Below are 22,861 nucleotides of genomic sequence, written 5' to 3' on the forward strand. Positions count from 1 at the left end.
GGGTCTGGGAGCACTGCTGGCACAGTCCAATGTGGATTGCATTTGTTTTTCAGGAAATCCATGGTGGAAAAGGGGCGTTAGGGCCTAGCTGCACAGCGCGTTTGGACAGAATTCCAGGTAGTAGGCCCATTTTTGCTTTTTGCCAGTTTGGGGGTGTTCTGCTTTTTTGCGGGTGACTGCAGGGGTCTGGGGCCATTGCTGGGAATGTCTAATACCGGAGGTGAACATTTTTTTGCGTTTTTGCTGACTTGCTTGTCTTTGAGGTGTTGTTTGGGGGGCTTCCTGGTGTTTGTGGGTGGGTTTGGGGTCTTGGAGCAATGCTGGGTATGGATACTTTTGATTGCAAGTGGTTTAAAGAAGATCCATGGTGGCAAAGGGGAGTTAGGCCCTAGCTGCAGAGCGCGCATGGAGTGATGTTGGAAATTTGCCTGAAAAAAGTCCCCATTTCCATTTTTGTAGTTTTGCTTTTTGGCTGTTTGGGGGTCTTCTACTTGTTTCCGCCTGGGTTGACGGCTCTGGGGCCATTGCTGGGAAGGTCTAATACCGGATAAAAGTTGTTTGGACGAAATCGGAGGCAACATTTTTTGTGTGTTTTTGCTGACTTGCTTGTCTTTGAGGTGCTGTTTGGGGGGGTTCCGGATGTTTGTGGGTGGGTTTTGGGGTCTAGGAGCACTGCTGGCACAGTCTAATGTGGATTGCATTTGTTTTTCAGGAAATCCATGGTGGAAAAGGGGAGTTAGGGCCTAGCTGCACAGCGCGTTTGGACAGAATTCCAGGTAGTAGGCCCATTTTTGCTTTTTGCCAATTTGGGGGTTTTCTGCTTTTTTGCGGGTGGCTGCAGGGGTCTGAGGCTATTGCTGGGAATGTCTAATAGCAGGGGTCTGAGGCTATTGCTGGTAATGTCTAATACCGGATAAAAGTGGTTTAGACAAAATCGGAGGCGAAATCTTTTTTGCGTTTTTGCTGACTTGCTTGTCTTTTAGGTGCTGTTTGGGGGGTTCCGGGTGTTTGTGGGTGGGTTTTGGGGTCTGGGAGCACTGCTGGGTATGGATACTTTTGATTGCAAGAGGTTGGAAGCAAATCCATGGTGGAAGGGGAGTTAGGGCCTAGCTGCAGAGCGCGCACGGAGTGATTTTGGAAATTTGCCTGAAAATGTCAAAGTCCCCATTTTTGTAGTTTTGCTTTTTGGCTGTTTGGGGGTCTTCTACTTGTTTCCACCTGGGTTGATGGGTCTGGGGCCATTGCTGGGAAGGTCTAATACCGGATAAAACTGGTTTGGACCAAATCCATGAGGAAAAAGTTTTTGCTTTTTCTGAAATTTTGCTCAATTTAGTGTTTTCGGGGGCCTGTTTGGGGGGCTTCCTGGTGTTTGTGGGTGGGTTTCGGGGTCTAGGAGCACTGCTGGGTATGGATACTTTTGATTGCAAGAGGTTTGAAGCAAATCCATGGTGGCAGAGGGGAGTTAGAGCCTAGCTGCAGAGCGCGCGCGGAGTGATTTTGGAAATTGCCCTGGAAATGACTGAGTCCCCATTTTAGTACTTTTGCTTTTTGGCTGTTTGGGGGTCTTCTACTTGTTTTCGCCTGGGTTGACGGCTCTGTGCCCATTGCTGTCAAAGTCTAATACCGGATAAAACTGGTTTGGACCAAATCCATGAGGAAAACATCTTTGCTTTTTCTGAAATTTCGCTCAATTTAGCGTTTTTGGGGGCCTGTTTGGGGGGCTTCCTGGTGTTTGTGGGTGGGTTTCGGGGTCTGGGAGCACTGCTGGGTATGAATACTTTTGATTGCAAGAGGTTTGAAGCAAATCCATGGTGGCAGAGGGGAGTTAGGGCCTAGCTGCAGAGCGTGCACGGAGTGATTTTGGAAATTGCCCTGGAAATGACTGTCCCCATTTTTGTACTTTTGCTTTTTGGCTGTTTGGGGGTCTTCTACTTGTTTTTGCCTGGGTTTATGGCTCTGTGGCCATTGCTGGGAAGGTCTAATACCGGATAAAACTGGTTTGGACCAAATCGGAGGCGAAATATTTTTGCGTTTTTGCTGACTTGCTTGTCTTTGAGGTGCTCTTTAGGGGGGTTTCTGAGTGTTTGTGGGTGGGTTTTGAGGTCTGGGAGCACTGCTGGCACAGTCTAGTGTTGATTGCATTTGTTTTCCAGGACATCCATGGTGGAAAAATGGAGTTATGACCTAGCTGCACAGCACGTTTGGACAGAATTGAAAGTATGAGATTTTCCATTTTTTCTTTTTGCCTGTTTGGGGGTGTTCTGCTTTTTTGTGGGTGTGTTGGCAGGTCTTGGGGCATTGCTGGGTAGGTCTAATACCAGATAAAAGTGGTTTGGAGAAAATCCATGCTGAAAAGCGTTTTGGCACATTAACTTAGGGTTAGCACTAGCTGCAGGATTGCATGTGTTTTGGGGTGTTCTAGATTTTTGCAACTGAGTTCAGGGGTCTTAGAGCACTCGCTGGAATGTGCAATTTTGTTGCAAGTGGTTTGAAGAAAATCCATGGTGGGAAAGGGGGGATTTGGCCTAGTTAAAGAAAGTGTTTGCCACTATTCTTAACTTAGGGCTCGTTAGGGTTAGCAGTATTGTATTGCATGTGTTTTGGGTGGGGGGCTGTTTGTGGGGGGGGTTTGCGAGTCTTGGAGCGATGCTGGGTATGTATAATTTTGCTTGCTTGCAAGTGGTTTGAATACAATCCACAGTGGGTACTTTACTTTCAAAGTACGTTTTGTCACCATTTTCTACTAGGCCTCGTTTTTTGAAATCTGATTGGGGGTCTTCTAAATTTTTGCGACTGGGTTTAGTAAGGGTCGGCGAGCACTGTAGGGAAGGTCTAATTTTGTTCTAAAACACAGTTTACAGTACACCTAGCTTGAGGGGAAAGATCCGCTAAATTAATTCGCCCATACTTATTTATCCTTCAAAAGGATGCTCAGACAGAGTACGCACTTTCAAAAAATATTGTACTGTCTATTAGGAAACTCAAAGTGTGACACAGCGTATATACCTTATATTTATTTGTCAGTGGTGTTCTAATATCACTTCCTGTTTTTCCATCAATAATTACAGGCTGGGTTTCAGCCTGTGCAATGGGAAAAGGATGAAGTCAGGCTTCACATTAGCGAGCCGCAATTCAGCATCCGCCAGGCAGGCAGTGGACAGGGTGTCTCCTGGTCACCAACATTGATGGACGGAGCGTCAGATGGAATGGAGGAGTCACGCTAATGAGAGGAATGGTTGGATGCATCTTACAACTTCCCAAATTCAACAGGACAACTACAACAACATACAGATACAGTATCCGTTCTTTTCTAATTATCTTTTAAGTAATGTTATTGCTATGAACGTCTATGAGTGTGACTCTGCATTTCTTTGAACTCTGCTTCTAAATTCATCCCTACAGCCATTGTATAGGTTTTACTTCTGCTATTTTTCAAACCTAATTTAATGTACAAAGTGTTTCTCTGAGTGCAGAGATAGGCAAGTGAAAACGCATAATTATTACTGCAGCCCTGTACTGTCGCATTCTTTCATTCACGGTTGTCGAAAGTACTACCTACTTTTCAGTAACCATGCATGCAGTAGTGCATGCACTTCCTTTATGTCACTTAAAAGATTCATGGTTAGCTTTGTACCCAAAGATTTGTTTATCTTCAATTACTGTTTGTCCATACTGTGCTTTTTTTTTCTTCTCTCAACAAAAATTTCCCAAAAACCCCCATTCCCATCCATTTTCCAAACCCTAACCCTCTTCCCCCGGGCTGTGTGGTTTTGATTGATGTGTGACTAAATGACAGCAATAATTCCACACACTTGCTGGGGAGGATAAGGTCATAGCAACAGGCTGGTGGAGATATCCGAGGATATATTCTATTCTTACTCAGCTTGACACTGAGTCACTATTGGCAAATGAAAGCAGATTTTCATGTGCGCCATCAACTTGATTGGTCATCAAGAACATCCATTATTATTATCCATTATTACGCTGCTGTTTCCTTCACTTTCAGTACTATTTCTTGTAGTAGTTGCCAATGTCAAAGAAATTCAGCGCAAGTACTAGTTATACTTTCAATACTTTACCATTTGTTAGGCTACATTGTGGCACTGTACCAGTGTACTGTCACCTGCTATATTCTCTATCGTACCGTTCTAATGCTACGGTAAGGCCAAACAAGGTTTCATTTTCTTTTTTTTCAGATGCTGCAACTGCCACTGTGTAACACCACAAGCACCACCGCAATGATGGCATTTCATCCGCCCAGGATTGCCAACCTTAATCGCCATTTTGCGTGCAGCCAGCCATGTGCCTAGCCCTATTTCCAAACACAAATTACAGGTAAGATAAGCGTTTGGGGGGAGGTAGTATAATGGAGTATTAGGAGAGACGACTGCCACTGTGTAACACCACAAGCACCACCGCAATGATGTCATTTCATCCGCCCAGGATTGCCAACCTTAATCGCCATTTCGCGTGCAGCCAGCCATGTGCCTAGCCCTATTTCCAAACACAAATTACAGGTAAGATAAGCGTTTGGGGAGAGGTAGTATAATAGAATATTAGGAGAGACGAGAGACTGACGGTCCTAGGACTATTGAATTCACTTACTCTGTGAGAGGCACTTACTTTTGAAAACATTTGGGCCATTAGTACTTACACAACTTGAATCAAGATGCCACTTAAGTTTCAGGACTGTTAAACCCCCACCCACCAGCCACAAAAGCAGTAAAAAACACGTATGCTAAGATAAAGTTTAAAGTATATTTATATATCCCTAACATAAATAATCTCCCGCAAGACCCAACCCACCCCCCCTCCCGAACCCCAACGAATGTCCCTGAAAACTAAGTCCAAAAAAGTAGCAAACCCAACTCCCAATCCCCACCCCCCAGAAGTCTTTAAAAAAGGGGCAACGGACAGTCTCCTCCTACTGCTGGGTGCTGTTGACTTTTCGGGCCAGGTCGGCATGCTCCTTGCGGAGGGTCTCGAGCAGGGTTTTGGTGTTGAGGAACTCCTGCTCGAGGTAGGAAACCCTCAGAGAAAGGCGGTGCATCCTTTTTTTGAAACGGCTGTGGGGGGCTGCTGATTTCTTTGCTTCTCGGTGGTGGCGGGTGGCTGCGGTACCCCGGCTCCGTACCGCTGGAGACCTGCTGCACTACCTGGCTGACCCAGGGAGCGCGGAGGAGGATGCAGGTGTCGCCGTGGATGTTGTTGACGTACTCTGTGTGTCCTCCTCCTCCTGGGCCACCAGCCGCTGATATTCGGTGACAGTGGCCTCCAGTCTCCGTTGCTGGGACCTTTTAGCCAGCTCCTTCCGTGTTGGTTTGGAAGGAGCATCTATATGAAGAAAGAAAGACATAGTCTGTAACCAATGCTCTTTAAGATTAACACAAAATGATTCAGCAGAAAGTTGTGTCACAGTAGAACTAGCAACTTGCAAGAGCAGTACATAACTATTGTGGCCAGTATCTGTCTAACCTTCCACTTCTTCATCCTTGCTCTAACATCAGTGGGAGTTTAAGGAATCAATTCTACGAGCACTATGGACTCACTCCATTAGAGTCGACTATGACAGTACACCAGTCTTATTCTTCTTCTTCTCTCTTGTTTAGCAAAATTGGTACGTTAACTTCTGCAAGCCGGCATAATGCCAGCGCAGTCAACTTGCACCCGAGAAAAACAGACGCCCGCCATGATGAGTGAGACAGACTTGCGTTACTGTACCAGTCCAGTACATGCAGGTGGTGATGCTCTTACTTTTCTATTATGGGTGGCACTGAGAATACTCTGTTACAAGGGCTACTGCTTAATTAATTTAACTTTCACCCTACAGTGCCAATGAATACTAGAAAAGGAAAATGAAGAAGATAAATAATCTGATTATCTATCACTGCACATGGTATGAATTTGCTTACATATGGGAAGACTTTAGGTGCTTTGCTTTTTATTGAGTGAACAGTGATACATCCACACATGAATGACCGAGTTCTACTAAACTTATTAACAGAGGTAGTGAGTGGCCATCGTAATAGCCGGATATATGCTGTGCTTGCAATACAAACTACTGCTACTATTCATGGTAGTATTCAGACAAAATTACAACTTCTTTTCCTTGCCTTTCCTACACTGGGACGGACATGCGGGTGCGGTGTTACATGCTCTTCAAAGTAACACTTAGTTCATCCAGTGACCGTCTACTCTCTCTAGATACACATATGCTATCTAAGAGTCAGATAGTACCATGATCCAGGCATCCGTCCATTCAAGCTATATGTCAATCATTCTTCTTCATGTCTCTCATCTGGACAAACCTTACATTTTCTCACGCGGAGCACACTATGCAGTCTGCAATCTCAATAAGTAAGGAATATAAGAGCTTACCACTGCCCGCCACTACCGTGGCAGCCCGCACAGCAGTTTCGTCCGGCACTTGCACCGCCTCCTCCCCTGAAGTCACCTCCTCCACCTCCGTACTGGGTCCAGCAACAGATGTTCCACCTACAAAGTACATTTAAGAATGTTAGATGTCATAGACATACACCACTCACAAGTATTTCGTCTAGGAATGAAGAAATGTGAATACAGAAACCAATCTAATAATTTGTGACTGTCTACTCTAAAGTAAAAATGTCCCTTTTTCCAGGGAAGGGTGTTTTCTTGCTGCACTTTTTGGCACAACTGATGAATGCTTGCTTTTTAACACGCACAATTTTTCTCATAACAGACAGAAGCTTCACTTCTAAGAACAAATCCTCATCACTAGGACGGATTGACCAACGATTCAGCACCAAAAAGAAAAATTAAAGTTCAAATCAGGTGAGGGCTCGGCTCGGCCACAGTAAATCTGTGAAAGAAATCATCACTAAGCACTTTTCCATTTTTAATCAACCGTTTATGTTTTATGACAAGCTTGATTTTAATAAATATTTTTACTTTTAATAAAGCTTTAAAACTTAAATAGACTCTGTGGTTTTTGGTCTAGAGTGAGTGAGCAAAAGGTTTTGCAATTTGCAAGCATGAGTCCTTGCCTCTGACACTTCTGGACTCTGACTCCATACTCTTGTCCTGCGTTGGATAATCATCATTGGGGATCAATCATCGATGAATTCGGGACCTAAATGACTCTGCCACACTATCTAGTAAGTAAGGAGATTGGGGGTTCTTCAAAGTCTCATATCACTGAGGTATGTGGAAAGTCTACCTGCGCCCATTATAATTGAAAAACAATGCACTATTTAGTGTCCATAGTTCTGTTTGTGCAGATTTGTCTCTGCAACAGTAGTAGTATGGATTGTCCTCCTATCCAAACCAAAAGTAAAGTAGTATCTTATTCTTTCTTGGTGGTCATTCACATTTTATTGTGGGGAATTGTCAAAGCATAAATGTTAGAACCGGCTGTCTCTACTTGGCAGAGGTATAGACTTCTGACAAATAGGGACACACCTTTTCTAGTCAGGGCAAGGGGATCACACCCTTTGATAACCCCTGCTCACCCCCTTGGTAGCTTGGCAGAGCAGACAGGCTTATCTCAGAGGCTGTGTGTTAAGCATTTATGACCACATACAGTAATAAAGTGAATACACTACAAATGGACACGACACAGTAGTATTATAAAAATAAGGATTTTTATATAAGGCTTAGCACAAGACCAAATAACGAAAAAAATGTACACAATCTTAATAAATACTCTTGGAATGGGAAAATAATAGTTCAACTGTAGTTTCTTCTTTAGCACAAAGTCTTTCGTACCAAAGCAAATCTTACTCCTGGAAACACAGTTGTTGGCAACAATGTAACCCACACGGGAGCTACACGACGTCGAGGCAAAGTTAATCCAAAGGTTCGGCGTCCACCGCGAGGAGCGCTACGTCGAGCCCGGAGTCACACGGACCCCCAACAACACAGTACCTTTGGAAAAGGAAGCACACGATTGTAGGAAGGTGGATATCTGACTATGGTTACCCCCAAACTTTTTGCCTGGTGTTAAGCTGGTTTTTGACTTAGTTGGCCTGGGATCCTGCTATTCAGGGCCCCAGGCCGATTGCTCTCTCCTTAAAATGGACTCCATGTACCTTAGGTGCATAAAACAATTGGAATTGGTTCACCTTATAGGCCCCTGTAAAGGAGTACCATAGGTACCCAGGGCATAGGTGTAGCCAAGGCCTACCAGGGGCTGCAGCATGTATTGTGCCACCCCTGGCCTGGCCTCCATATTTGACACAACTGGCTGATCACTCAGCTGGGGAAAGTTGGTGTAATCACCTCTTGCTTAGATATAGTATCCCTATATCTAACCCTAAACTGGACACATATGTTCCTATCAGCCACTCCTATGGAAGGCCTCATCAATCCTGGAGGCAGAGTGCTTGGAAATATGTGAGAGGGTGCTCTAGCGTGAGCTGAGCCTGTCTGCAGCTGTCGGGAACCACTCCCTAAGCTGTTCTGGGATATTGCCATACCATATACTGTTAAGTGCATTATAATCCTCGCGGTTATATGCTATCTTTGGTTTGGCTTTATCAAAACATGTCGAGTAAGGTGTCATACGAAAAGGAATACTATCCCCTCGACAGTTCTGTCGACGGGGATAGCATTCCACCCTTCTAGAGGGACACGACATGTGTGTAGCCTTAACCCCGGTTAAAGTTAACCAGAGCCTCAGCATCACAAAATGGATGCTGCCACCACAGACACATGTCTGACCTCCTGCTGCTGGGAGTCCTTCCAGTGAGGAGGGCCTGGACAAAGGGTTTCCTGCCTGGGGAGGTGCGAGCACCACCCCAGACAGGGTTTTGTGTATTGGGTAGGACAGGGCTGAATAGATTGAGACATGCCTGAGGCACACAAGGTGTCCCTGTGCATAAGCCAGCCCAAACCGGTTCTGGGGCTTTCCAGCCCAGTCCTGGCAAGGAGCTGGACAAAGGAAAGGGGGTGTAACCACCCCCCTTCCTGGTCCCACCCATAGGGGAGGGACCTAGCAGGAGATCCACCCCTCAGATTGGAATAAGAGTGGGAGTAGTGCCAATGCAAAACAGATCATTCTGAAATCAACTTTAAACAAGAAGAAGACTGGACTTCGACATTCTGCTGCACAGAAGACTGAAGAGAATCTCCCTTGTGGCCTAGGAGGGGCCACCCTGTGAACACAGGCATCACCCAGCACCTCGACGTCTGCTTTGCTACCGCCTCCCGCCGGAGCCCGAGTGCAGAGCCTGACAAGACTCAGCTTCTCAGACTTCTCACAGCCAGATCCACAGTCCCTGCAAAGAAGGGACCCGTGGAGGCACCGAGAGACGTGGGAGCGGACATCTTGTAAGACCCCCGAGACGCTGACTGCGCAGCTTCTGAGGCACCCTCGACTCTGTGCTTTGGGGTTTAAGAAGCCCTATAACCGAGCAGCATTTGCATCAAAGATCAGCCCTCCAGCATCTCCACGATCTGCGTGGGGCCCTTTTGCTTTGTGCCACTCGACTCGCCATCCCGGCCGCTTGTCACATGGTCAGCGGCCATCTTGGCGACGAAACCTACAATTTACACTGTGGGTTAGATTACTCCAGACCTGCCCTGGCTCCTGTAGAAAGGAGTACCCGCTCTGACCTTGCTGGTCCGAGTAATAAGCCTTTCTCACTTTCCCCGTGGCTTGCGTTAGCCAAGGCTTGTTTGCTTCAATCGAGTTGCCGACACCGCCATCAGCTAGAGCCTTCAAGGGACAGCTCGTGATCGACTCCTGGACGTCCTTGACCTCTTCGTGTCCACGTGGCTGCAGAGAGAAGCAACATCTCATCACCTGTTTGCACCCGACTTTGCCTGGTTCCAATCTGGTTCCAAGGTGGTCACTGGTCAGTGACTTTGAACATTGTCCCCTCTGCTTTCAGGTCTTCACCACTTCAGATCCACCCTTGGATCCACCGGACACTTCTCCTTCACATCGCCTGCAGCATCTTCAGCTTCAAGCGCCAAGAACCTGCGTGTCAAAACCCGACGCCACTTCGACCCTGTGCACCCACTTCCTCTGGGTGAGGTAACATTGCAACGCCGGTGTCCCTACACTGGTACACACCTCTAGGGTCTGTGTCTTAAGTTTTGTTCCTCTAGGTTCAGCGGAAGTGCCCTTAAACTAACTTTGTGTAACTTTTACGCACCATAGACTTTACATTGGAAAGTGCGTGCACTTTGAACACTGCACCCGAGTCCCGTGGGCCTCTCCCGACTTAATCACTGCTAGTCTCGAATAGCTCCAGCGATTCCCAAGGCCCTAGGCCTGTCTCCTCTCCTATTGGTATCTCTTATACCACTTTCTTAGTATATGGTTTAGGTGGCCCCTAGGGCTCATCCATATTGTGCAACTTTTGTGTATTTTAAACTGTCTTGTGATTTAACGCTTGTGCTTCTGTGCTCATAAAGAGTCCAGGGGATTTTATAGTTAATAAATCAATATATATTTTCAATATATATCTGTGTGGTGTCCCTTTCATTTGGTATTTAAGGGGGTTGTGTATGGTATAACAGCTGGCTTCACATGCCTTTCAGAGTTTAGCCTAAGACTGCTTTGTCCACGTTACCACTAGGATAACTGGTCTACAAGGTTGAATTACAACCATCACCATAAGGGTTGCTTGGCATGGTACAAAGTGATCACTAAGAACTAGTGAGCATTATATACCAGGCCAACTTCTCACATTGGTGAGCAGCGGATTGGGATCTGAGCTTGCTGTTGTTTTACCATTACAATCTTTGAGATTATCATTTGAAAGATCATACAGGTACCTGCTAGGTACATATAAAACAAGACTAGTATACTTAAGTTCTACTGAACTTAGTTGTTGTAGAGCAAAGGGAGTAGCACACCCTAGCTACAACTACTAGATAGGTTTAGTAGGTAAACACCAGTGTAGGTAGATTGCAACACATCCACCCACACTAGAGCAATGTCTGGAGCAGAGGGTTCCACTGGGAACATCCCTGTTGAGAGTGACCCTCCAAGGGCACCATCCAAATTTGCTATTTTTTCCTTTAAGGAACTAAGACAGCTTTGTGTCTTAAGGGGTCTGAAGACAGGGCCTTCCCCTACTACAGACCACCTTAGAGAGATCTTGGATCAGTCTGAGACTCTAAAGACCTCTAAGGCAGACCCCAGAGGGAATGCTGAAGGAGGCCATCCTTCAGAGGATGACACTGTAGACACCCCTGGTCCTATCATCCTAGTAGATGAGGAAGCCTCCATCACTGGAGCTCCTCAGGTAGATGAAGAGGAAGAGGAAGAAGAGGAAGAGGTGGAAAGCAGTGAGTCAGATGATGACAGAAATAGTCAGGTGCTGGTCAGTAGACGGAACCAGGCTAACTTAAGCCTACTTGGGAATGAATCAGGTAACAACCCATTCAGACCCCCAGGTGGACTTAACCAGAAGCCTAGGAGGAGAAGGACTCACTCAGGTGACTCTGACAACTCCCATGCTTCTAGAGGTTCTCATGGTCACTCCAGAAAGAGGATGACTAGCCCTCAGAGAAGGGAACATGAGACCAAATTGAGAGAATCTCAAATTAGAGAGGCTGAATTGAGAGTCCAGAGACAAGAGTTAGAGATTGCCCTGGCCCAAGAGAAACTTGCTAGAGCAAGACAGCCTAGAGAGAGTGGATTAGGATCCACTGGTGGCAGCACTATCCAGAAGGATAAAGACAGGTCATTTGATACAAGAAACCTGAGTAAGATTGTGCCCCCCTACAAAGCTGGGGATGATATCCACAAATGGATGACTGCACTTGAGAGAGCCTGCATGGTACAGCAGATCCCTCAGGAGCAGTGGGCAGCAATCTTGTGGCTCTCCTTTGAAGGTAGAGGCAGAGACAGACTCCTCACAGTTAGTGATGGGGATTCTAGAAACTACATGGTCCTGAAGAGTGCTCTGATTGATGGGTTAGGCTTAACCACTGAACAGTACAGGTTAATGTTCAGAGATACCCAGAAGACACAGACTCAGGACTGGTCTGAATTTGTTGAGTGTGCCACTAAGGCTCTGGAGGGCTGGTTGCTGGGAAATAAGGTTACTGACTATACAGGATTGTATAATTTAATTATGAGAGAGCAAATCTTAAGTAATTGTCAAAATCAGCTTCTACATCAGCACCTGGTTGACTCTGATCTGACCTCCCCACAAGAATTGGGTAGGAGGGCAGACAAATGGGTCAGAACCAGGATCAGGCCTAAGAACCAAGGTGGTGACCAAAAGAAAGAGACTACCAAGCCTCAAGAGAAGGGTGGGGATAAAAGTAAGGAAAAGACTTCCCCAGGGCCCCAAAACTCCAAGAATGGGGGTGGGTCCCAAGACACTTCTACATCCCAGAAAAAAACGTATTGTCATACCTGTAAACAGGTGGGGCATTACAAAACAAATAGCTGTTGTCCCAAGAATGGAAATAAGGAGAACATACCTCCAGGTAAGGCTCCAACACCTCCTGTCACTGTTAGCAGTGGTCCCCCAGGTAGTGGGAGCACCCCCAAGAATTTGGGTGGGTTTACTTTTGGAGGACAGGTGGACTCTGGCCTATCCAGGTCCCCTAACTCAGATACTCTTGTCTATGAGACTGGCATGGGGTTTGCCATTTTCACAGCTTGCCCAAACACTTTGAGCAAGTATAGACAGGAGCCCCTCATCAATGGCTTGAAAGTTGAGGCCTTCAGAGACACAGGGGCTAGCATCACCATGGTGGCTGAATGTCTAGTCCCCTCAAGGCAACTTTTACCTGATGCCAGATATCAGGTGACAAACATTGATGGCATAGAAACCAATCATCCCATGGCAGTAGTCAATCTTAGCTGGGGAGGTGTCACTGGCCCAAAGAGAGTGGCAGTGTCAGCAAACTTGCCTGTAGATTGCCTACTGGGTAATGATTTGGAAATCTCAGCCTGGGCTGAGGTTGAACAGCAAACCCATTCTAGAATGGTAAATCTCCATGGAAAGGTTAGTGGGGCTGTAATGGCTACAGCCCCCCCAATTCAAGATGTCCTTCCTGAAAAGGTTGGGAGGGCTGAGCAAACCTCAGCCCCATCTTTAGATAACTTCCCTCCTGGAAAGAGTAGCAGGGCTGTACTAGTAACAGCCCATACCCAAACTGAGTCTCCTCCTGAAAAGGTTGGTGGGGCTGTGATGGCCACAGTCCAAACTCAAACTGATACATGGGTAGTGAAGCCTGAAATGATGGATCACTCCACCCAAACAGAGAGCATTGAGGAGGAAGAGAAATCTCCCTCCCACCAGACTTTAGGAAAGGATAAGCCTCCTCAGGGAACTGATCTCACCCCTGATGAAGGAACTGTCCCAGAGGTTGTTAGGCCTGGCTTAACAGAGCCTCTGATGGCAGTGGACCCTTCTCAGGTGGGACCCAGTCTGGAGCAGGTAACCTGCCCCTCTCTACCTTGCCTTACTCAGCCCAGGGCTGCAGAGGACAAGAAGGACAGTGAGACCCAAAGGGCCCCCTGTCAAATAAAGCACCCCCATCAACAGATTAGGGGCACCGAAACTAGTAGCCCTAGTGAGGTGCAAACTTTAAAAACTCCTGAGGGATCCCCCTTAAAAGTAGTTAGGGACCTCCCCCAGATGGATATTGTTGGGCACAGCCAAACCTGGGACCCTGAGGGCCCAAACCTGAACTGTCCCTCCAGTAAGCCAAACAGAGGGACTCAGCCTCCAGCTTTAGGTAGCCAGAGGTTGACCCTGAGAGCACAGTGCAACTCAGTCAAAGAAAGAAAGGCACACATGGTGGAGAGTGATTGGAGGAAGCTGAGCCCTACAGAGGAGACTCACTTCAGTACTCCATCTCAACACCAGCCTTTGACTTTGCAAAGACACACCACAGGTAGAGATTCCCTATGGTGGAGACCCTCAGATACCCTTAGGGTGAGGGATTGCTTAGTGGACCATGAGACAGGGGGTTACCAAGCCAGAGCTGGTACTTCCTTATATGGCAACTTAGGCAATATAGGCTTACCTGGTCAAGGATAGCCTTATCTCCTTTCGTTTGGGGGGGGGGTTATGTAGGAAGGTGGATATCTGACTATGGTTACCCCCAAACTTTTTGCCTGGTGTTTAGCTGGTTTTTGACTTAGTTGGCCTGGGATCCTGCTATTCAGGGCCCCAGGCCGATTGCTCTCTCCTTAAAATGGACTCCATGTACCTTAGGTGCATAAAACAATTGGAATTGGTTCACCTTATAGGCCCCTGTAACAGTGTACCATAGGTACCCAGGGCATAGGTGTAGCCAAGGCCTACCAGGGGCTGCAGCATGTATTGTGCCACCCCTGGCCTGGCCTCCATATTTGGCACAACTGGCTGATCACTCAGCTGGGGTAAGTTGGTGTAATCACCTCTTGCTTAGATATAGTATCCCTATATCTAACCCTAAACTGGACACATATGTTCCTATCAGCCACTCCTATGGAAGGCCTCATCAATCCTGGAGGCAGAGTGCTTGGAAATATGTGAGATGGTGCTCTAGCGTGAGCTGAGCCTGTCTGCAGCTGTCGGGAACCACTCCCTAAGCTGTTCTGGGATATTGCCATACCATATACTCTTAAGTGCATTATAATCCTCGCGGTTATATGCTATCTTTGGTTTGGCTTTATCAAAACATGTCGAGTAAGGTGTCATACGAATTGGAATACTATCCCCTCGACAGTTCTGTCGACGGGGATAGCATTCCACCCTTCTAGAGGGACACGACATGTGTGTAGCCTTAACCCCGGTTAAAGTTAACCAGAGCCTCAGCATCACAAAATGGATGCTGCCACCACAGACACATGTCTGACCTCCTGCTGCTGGGAGTCCTTCCAGCGAGGAGGGCCTGGACAAAGGGTTTCCTGCCTGGGGAGGTGCGAGCACCACCCCAGACAGGGTTTTGTGTATTGGGTAGGACAGGGCTGAATAGATTGAGACATGCCTGAGGCACACAAGGTGTCCCTGTGCATAAGCCAGCCCAAACCGGTTCTGGGGCTTTCCAGCCCCAGTCCTGGCAAGGAGCTGGACAAAGGAAAGGGGGTGTAACCACCCCCCTTCCTGGTCCCACCCATAGGGGAGGGACCTAGCAGGAGATCCACCCCTCAGATTGGAATAAGAGTGGGAGCAGTGCCAATGCAAAACAGATCATCCTGAAATCAACTTTAAACACTGCTGCACAGAAGACTGAAGAGAATCTCCCTTGTGGCCTAGGAGGGGCCACCCTGTGAACACAGGCATCACCCAGCACCTCAACGTCTGCTTTGCTGCCGCCTCCCGCCGGAGCCCGAGTGCAGAGCCTGACAAGACCCAGTTTCTCAGACTTCTCACAGCCCGATCCACAGTCCCTGCAAAGAAGGGACCCGTGGAGGCACCGAGAGACGTGGGAACGGACATCTTGAAAGACCCCCGAGACGCTGACTGCGCAGCTTCTGAGGCACCCTCGACTCTGTGCTTTGGGGTTTAAGAAGCCCCACAACCGAGCAGCATTTGCACTAAAGATCAGCCCTCCAGCATCTCCACGATCTGCGTGGGGCCCTTTTGCTTTGTGCCACTCGACTCGCCATCCCGGCCGCTTGTCACATGGTCAGCGGCCAATTTGGCGATGAAACCTACAATTTACACTGTGGGTCTGATTGCTCCAGACTTGCCCTCGCTCCTGTAGAAAGGAGTACCCGCTCTGACCTTGCTGGTCCGAGTAATAAGCCTTTCTCACTTTCCCCGTGGCTTGCGTTAGCCAAGCCTTGTTTGCTTCAATCGAGTTGCCGACACCACCATCAGCTAGAGCCTTCAAAGGACAGCTCGTGATCGACTCCTGGACGTCCTTGACTTCTTCGTGTTTACGTGGCTGCAGAGAGAAGCAACACCTCATCACCTGTTTGCACCCGACTTTGCCTGGTTCCAATCTGGTTCCACGGTGGTCACTGGTCAGTGACTTTGAACATTGTCCCCTCTGCTTTCAGGTCTTCACCACTTCAGATCCACCCTTGGATCCACCGGACACTTCTCCTTCACATCGCCTGCAGCATCTTCAGCTTCAAGCGCCAAGAACCTGCGTGTCAAAACCCGACGCCACTTCGACCCTGTGCACCCACTTCCTGTGGGTGAGGTAACATTGCAACGCCGGTGTCCCTACACTGGTACACACCTCTAGGGTCTGTGTCTTAAGTTTTGTTCCTCTAGGTTCAGCGGAAGTGCCCTTAAACTAACTTTGTGTAACTTTTACGCACCATAGACTTTACATTGGAAAGTGCGTGCACTTTGAACACTGCACCCGAGTCCCGTGGGCCTCTCCCGACTTAATCACTGCTAGTCTCGAATAGCTCCAGCGATTCCCAAGGCCCTAGGCCTGTTCCCTCTCCTATTGGTATCTCTTATACCACTTTCTTAGTATATGGTTTAGGTGGCCCCTAGGGCTCATCCACATTGTGCAACTTTTGTGTATTTTAAACTGTCTTGTGATTTAACGCTTGTGCTTCTGTGCTCATAAAGAGTCCAGGGGATTTTATAGTTAATAAATCAATATATATTTTCAATATATATCTGTGTGGTGTCCCTTTCATTTGGTATTCAAGGGGGTTGTGTATGGTATAACAGCTGGCTTCACATGCCTTTCAGAGTTTAGCCTAAGACTGCTTTGTCCACGTTACCACTAGGATAACTGGTCTACAAGGTTGAATTACAACCATCACCATAAGGGTTGCTTGGCATGGTACAAAGTGATCACTAAGAACTAGTGAGCATTATATACCAGGCCAACTTCTCACAACGATGATCAGCGGCGTCGAGCAATTTGGCGTCGCGTCTTCGGTGTCGATCAGGCCTCAGTAGTCGTCGATGTCGATGATGATGTTGCAAAGAGTGAGCAGCGCTCACGGCGTCGAGAGGGCACGAGGGCGATGCGATCAGCAGCGGTGCAGACACGAGGTCCCTTGGAGCTGGAGCCGAACTCACTACTCACTGGCGTTGCTGCTGGCGTCGATCGGGCCCGGCGGCCGGCGTCGAGGAAGCGGGACACTGGAGCCGCTACTCACTAGGTCGAGCTGGATTCGGCGCCGTCCGTCGGCATCGGGATTGCTGGTTCTGTCAGAGGTGCTGGATTCACAGGTTCTAGCAAAATAGCACTTTAAGCAGGTGAAGTCCTTTAGCCCTGTGACTTCAGCAGGAGACTGGCACTCTTCCAGTCCTTGGAGATTTTCTTAGCAAGTGTGAGAGTACACACACAGTTCCTCTCTCCTGGTTCCTTGGCAAAAATAAAGAAGCACTGCAGGATTCCCCCCAGCAAACAGCACACTGGCAGAAGGGGTAGGCAAGTCCTTAGATCAGCAGGCCTCTTGTCCTTGGTTACAGGGTTCCTTGTCAGAAGTGATCTGATCTCTTGGTTCAGGGGCCCTTCTCTTATACCCCTTTTCGGCTTTGATCCCTTTGTCCATGCAGGGGAATTTCCCAACATCCTGGGTCTGTTGTGGGTGGAGCCAGACAGAAGCACCTGGCCTATTCACTGAGCAGGGCTGGGTCCTTAGACGCCCAGCAGGAGGTGGAGCCAGCATTGTCACGGGCAGGAGCAGAGCTATCGGCCTCCTGGCAGGAGGTGGGGCTAGGATCGTCCATGGCAGGCACAGAACCATCAGCCGCTTGGCAGGAGGTGGAGCCAGCATTGTATCAGGCAGGGCAGGCTATCAGCAACTACTCTCCCGCTACTCTCAACGCAAATATCCCACTCATCCCACACTGACTCACTCAGACCTCTGGAGCCACCCAGCTCCTGTCACACACACGCAAGACCAGCAGAAACCAGAAATGGTTAGACAAGAAAATAGACACTTTCTAAAAGTGCTATTTTCAAACCCAGAGTCCAAAAACCATCCACACCGACGGATGCGTAATTAAACCCCGAGTTCAGGGATACCAAACTCGACATTGCACCATGCTCCCCGAGCCAGCTAGGATCATAGCATTAATAATCCCGGCGGCCCATTCTAACTAACGGAGAGCAGGATACCTCGCAATAGTGAAGAACGAAGATGGCTGTTGTTCACTATTAGGACATGCCAACTTGGTCAGGCATGTCCTACCTTATACTTACACCGCACCCTGCCCGTGGGCCTACCATCGGGGTGACTAACATGAAGTTAAGGGAAGGCTGGAGGGACTGGCAAGTAGGTATACTCGCGCAGCCCACGTCACAGTACCAGACTGCATGTAGGTCTCGCAATGACCGACCCGTAGACATTCTTTTACGAGGCCGCTCTTGTGGGTGGCACAACACGTGCTGCAAGCCCATGAGCGGCATTTGGATTTACAAGCCCCGGCACTCCTGGTGCACTAGACTAGGGACTGACAGTAAACCAAATAAGCCAAACATGGAATACAATCGATACATCAATTTAACATAGGGAGCACTTGCGCTTGTGGCACTGATCAGCAGTGGCACAGCGCCCAAAGCATATACCAGCAAAACATCATAAAACGGTGGATGCAAACAGAAAAAATGGAGGAGAGACTCAAGCCAATGATGTCAGATCTAACACATGTCCCCTCCAGCTGAAATGTGGGGAGAACTACCCTTGACCTAGGGAGTCCTCTTCACTAAGGCGGAAAAATCTGGACAGACCATCAGCATTGGCGTGATCGGTACCAGGGCGGTGTTCCACCGTAAAGTCCATCCTCTGTAGGGAAATGGACCACCTCAACAGTTTCGGATTCTCACCCCTCATCTGCATCAACCATCTGAGGGGCCTGTGGTCTGTCTGAACCCGGAAGTGAGTCCCAAACAGGTAGGGTCTTAGCTTCTTCAGCGCCCAGACCACGGCAAATGCTTCTCTCTCTATCGTACTCCACCTCGTTTCCCTGGGAAGTAACCTCCGACTGATAAAGGCTACAGGCAAGTCTCGGCCCTCTTCATTCACCTGAGCTAGAACAGCCCCCACGCCATGCTCTGAAGCGTCCGTCTGGACAATAAATTATTTCGAAAAGTCGGGTGCCTGGAGTATAGGTGCTGTGCACATTGCAGTTTTCAGGGTATCGAAGGCCGTTTGACAGGCATCAGTCCAAATCACATTTCGTGGCTGCTTCCTGGAAGTCAGCGAAGTCAAGGGGTGCACAATGTTACCGTAATCCTTGACAAACCTCCTGTAGTAACCCGTGAGACCTAAGAAGGCTCTCACCTGAGTTTGGGTTTTGGGCGGCGCCCAAGCCAGGATGGTATCAATCTTGGGTTGCAGGGGGGCAACCTTGCCGCTCCCTACTTGGTGCCCCAAGTACACCACAGAACCCTGCCCAATCTGGCACTTACTGGCTTTGATTGTGAGGCCTGCTCTGCGCAGGGCCAACAACACTTCCTGGAGGTGGCGCAAGTGTTCCTCCCAGCTGGCGCTGAACACTGCGATGTCGTCCAGGTAGGTGGCACTGAAATCCTCCAGTCCAGCCAAGACCTGGTTGACCAACCTCTGGAAGGTGGCAGGGGCATTCTTCATCCCAAAGGGCATCACCCGGAACTGGTATAGCCCATCTGGTGTGGAGAATGCAGACCTCTCCTTTGCCCCATCAGTCAAGGCGATCTGCCAGTACCCAGACGTTAGATCAAACGTACTAAGGTACAGGGCAGCCCCCAACCGATCTATGAGCTCATCAGCTCTGGGGATGGGGTGCACGTCAGTCTTTGTGACCGAATTGAGTCCTCGGTAATCCACACAGAACCGAAGTTCCGGTGAAGCACCAGGCGCTGCAGCCTTCGGGACCAAGACCACTGGGCTGGCCCAAGGACTGCTAGAGGACTCAATCACCCCTAACGCAAACATTTTGGAGACCTCCTCCTTAATGTATGCTCGAACCTTGTCAGTCACCCTGTAAGCCTTGTGCTTCACAGGAGGGCTGTCTCCGGTGTCAACGTCATGGACACACCAGTGAGTGACACCCGGAACCAAGGAAAACAGATCCGGGAATTGTCCCAACAGTTGGCGACAATCCTGTTTCTGCTCAAGGGTCAGTGTGTCAGAGAGGACCACACCATCCACTGACCCGTCTTGCTCTTTAGCACACAGGAGGTCAGGAAGAGGCTCACTCTCCTCCTCCATTCCAGCATCTGTAGCTAGGAGCATGCCCACTTCGGACTTTTCTAAGTGGGGCTTCAAACGGTTAACATGCAGGACCCGCAAGGGGTTCCTGGGAGATTTCAAGTCCACCAAGTAGGTGGCATCGCTCTTCTTCTCCACAACCTTAAACGGTCGAGTCCACCTGTCCTTGAGCGCACAAGGTTCCACAGGGGACATGACCCACACTTCTTGACCAGGCTGAAGCTCTACCAGAGTGGCATTCCGGTCGTACCAACGCTTCATTTCCTCCTGGCTGGCCTCCAGATTTGCCTGAGAAAGTTCTCTGAAGCGCCGAGTCTGGTTCCGAAAGGCCAGCATGTAACTGTATACATCCTGGGGAGGTTTCCTTGGAGATTGCTCCCAGCCTTCCTTGACCAGACTCAAAGGCCCTCTTACCGGGTGACCCTACAAAAGCTCAAAGCGGCTGAACCCTAGAGACTTCTGCGGCACCTCACGGTAAGCGAACAACAGGCATGGCAAGAGGACGTCCCATTTCCGCCTCATTGGTTCTTCAAGACCCATGATCATGCCTTTAAGGGTCCGGTTGAATCTCTCAACCAGCCCATTTCCTTGAGGGTGGTAAGGAGTGGTGAACTTGTAGGTTACCCCACACTCCTTCCACAGAGACTTCATATAGTTAGAAATGAAGTTGGTGCCCCGGTCTGACACCACCTCTCTGGGGAACCCCATTCGGGAGAGAACACCCATCAGCGCCCGTCCCACCACGGGGGCCGTCACTGTTCAGAGAGGGATGGCTTCCGGGTACCGTGTGGCATGGTCCACCAAGACCAGGATGAACCTGTTGCCCAGGGCTGTCTTGGGGTCCAGGGGCCCAACAATGTCAATACCCACCCGGTCAAAGGGGGTACTGACCACTGGAAAAGGTTGGAGGGGAGCCTTCTGCTTCCTTCCGCTTTTCCCACTTGCCTGGCAAGTGTGACAAGTCTTGCAATGGATGTCTACATCCCTTCGCATCTGAGGCCAATAAAAATGGGTGACAAGCCTGTCATAGGTCTTGTCCTGCCCCAGATGTCCAGCTAACGTAACGTCATGAGCCAAACCCAGTAGGAAGGCTCTGAAGCGCTGGGGCACCACCAGCACACGGGCTGACCCAGGCTCAGCAGCCTTAGGCTTGCTATACAGGAGGTCGTTCTCCCAGTACACAAAATGTGACCCTGACTGATCACCTGAGGATTGGGCTGAGGCCTGCTGCCTCATACCCACAAGAGAAGGGCACACTTTCTGTTCGGCACAGAATTCCTCCCTGGAGGGACCACCATCCTGCTGCCAATGGGTCAGCTCGGGCAGGTCTCCCAGTTCGGCAATTTGTTCCCCTGTGGGCTCCAGGGCATCCCCCTCAGGGTCTACCTCCTCCTGGACCACGGGAAAGACGGGGGCCGGTTTCCCATGCCTCCTGCCTCTTCTCTTCACAGCTGGGTCCTGGGCCGTACTTTCAGGCTCCGGGACCCCATCAACACCCTTACTCTCTGTCATCGATCGAGTGGTTGCACACACCCACTCTGGCACGCCCAACATTCTCAAATGTGTTTCCCTCTCCACCTTAGCCCAAGGGGAGTCTTCTAAATCATTGCCCAGGAGACAATCGACAGGCATGGCAGGCCTCACAGCAACTTGAAGAGTACCTGAACCCCCCCCCCATTCAAAGGAAACTTGAGCTACCTCACACTCTTTCTTGGAGTTGTCAGCAGCTATCACGGGGTAGAATGCGTGGGGAACCACCTGCTCTCTGGACACCAAGTGACACTTGACAGCTGTCACACTCGCACCGGTGTCTCTGAGAGCTTCCACTCTATGGCCATTAATGGTCACCCACTGCCTATATTTACTAATGCTACTAGGCAGAGGGGGTGGAGGGACCATTTGCATGTCTCCTAGCGAGACCAGGGACATTTCTGCGGGACCCCTCCCACCAGGGACAACCATCTCCTCTCCTCCCAGGGCTACACTCGCCAACTGATGGGGGTGCACGCGGCGGTGCATTCAAATTCTTCATGGGACACCGGGGGTCATAATACTGGTGTCCCACCTGCCCACAAACGTAGCAGGTTAGGGGGCCCCTATGAACAGGTTTATCTGTCGGGCCCCTGGCTTCTTCTCAGGGGGAGGCTGGGAACCTTTCCCTTGGTTCCCTTGGGGATTACTTTGGGGCCCTTTCTGGGACTCCTTCTGTTTACCCTTGTCCCCCCACTCTCCTGCTGGGGACCCTGCCCACCTTTGGCTGAGTCTCCCACTGGACCCTTGTGGACCCTGGTACTGACCCAGCGGTCCGCCTCCTCAGCAAGTTTTCTAGGGTTAGATATCTTGCTATCAATAAGGTGCTGGCGCAGCTCTGGAAAACAGTTATTAGACAAATGCTCCCAAGCAAACAAATCATAAAGAGCTTCATAACTTTCCACTTTGCTGCCCTTCACCCAACCATCCATGGCTCTGCAAAAATAAGACACATACTCAACCCACGTCGTACCAGGCAACTTCTTACATTCTCTAAAAGCTTGTCTGTACTTCTCGGGGGTTAGGCCATACCGCAACATTAAAGCATCCTTCATATGAGCATACGACATCCTATCCTCAAAAGGCATGTCTAACAGGGTATCTCTCCCTTCATTCACAAAGCGACCCCACAACCCCGCTCCCCAATCCTTCTCAGGGACCCGGTGGGCCAACAATGCTAACTCATATGCTTTAAACCACTGACCAATATCTTCATTTCTATGATAATCTTTGATTACATCTTTGGGAAAATAAAACCTACTTTGTGCA

This window comes from Lissotriton vulgaris, chromosome 4_1, assembly GCF_964263255.1.
Source record: "Lissotriton vulgaris chromosome 4_1, aLisVul1.2, whole genome shotgun sequence".
NCBI lineage: Eukaryota > Metazoa > Chordata > Amphibia > Caudata > Salamandridae > Lissotriton > Lissotriton vulgaris.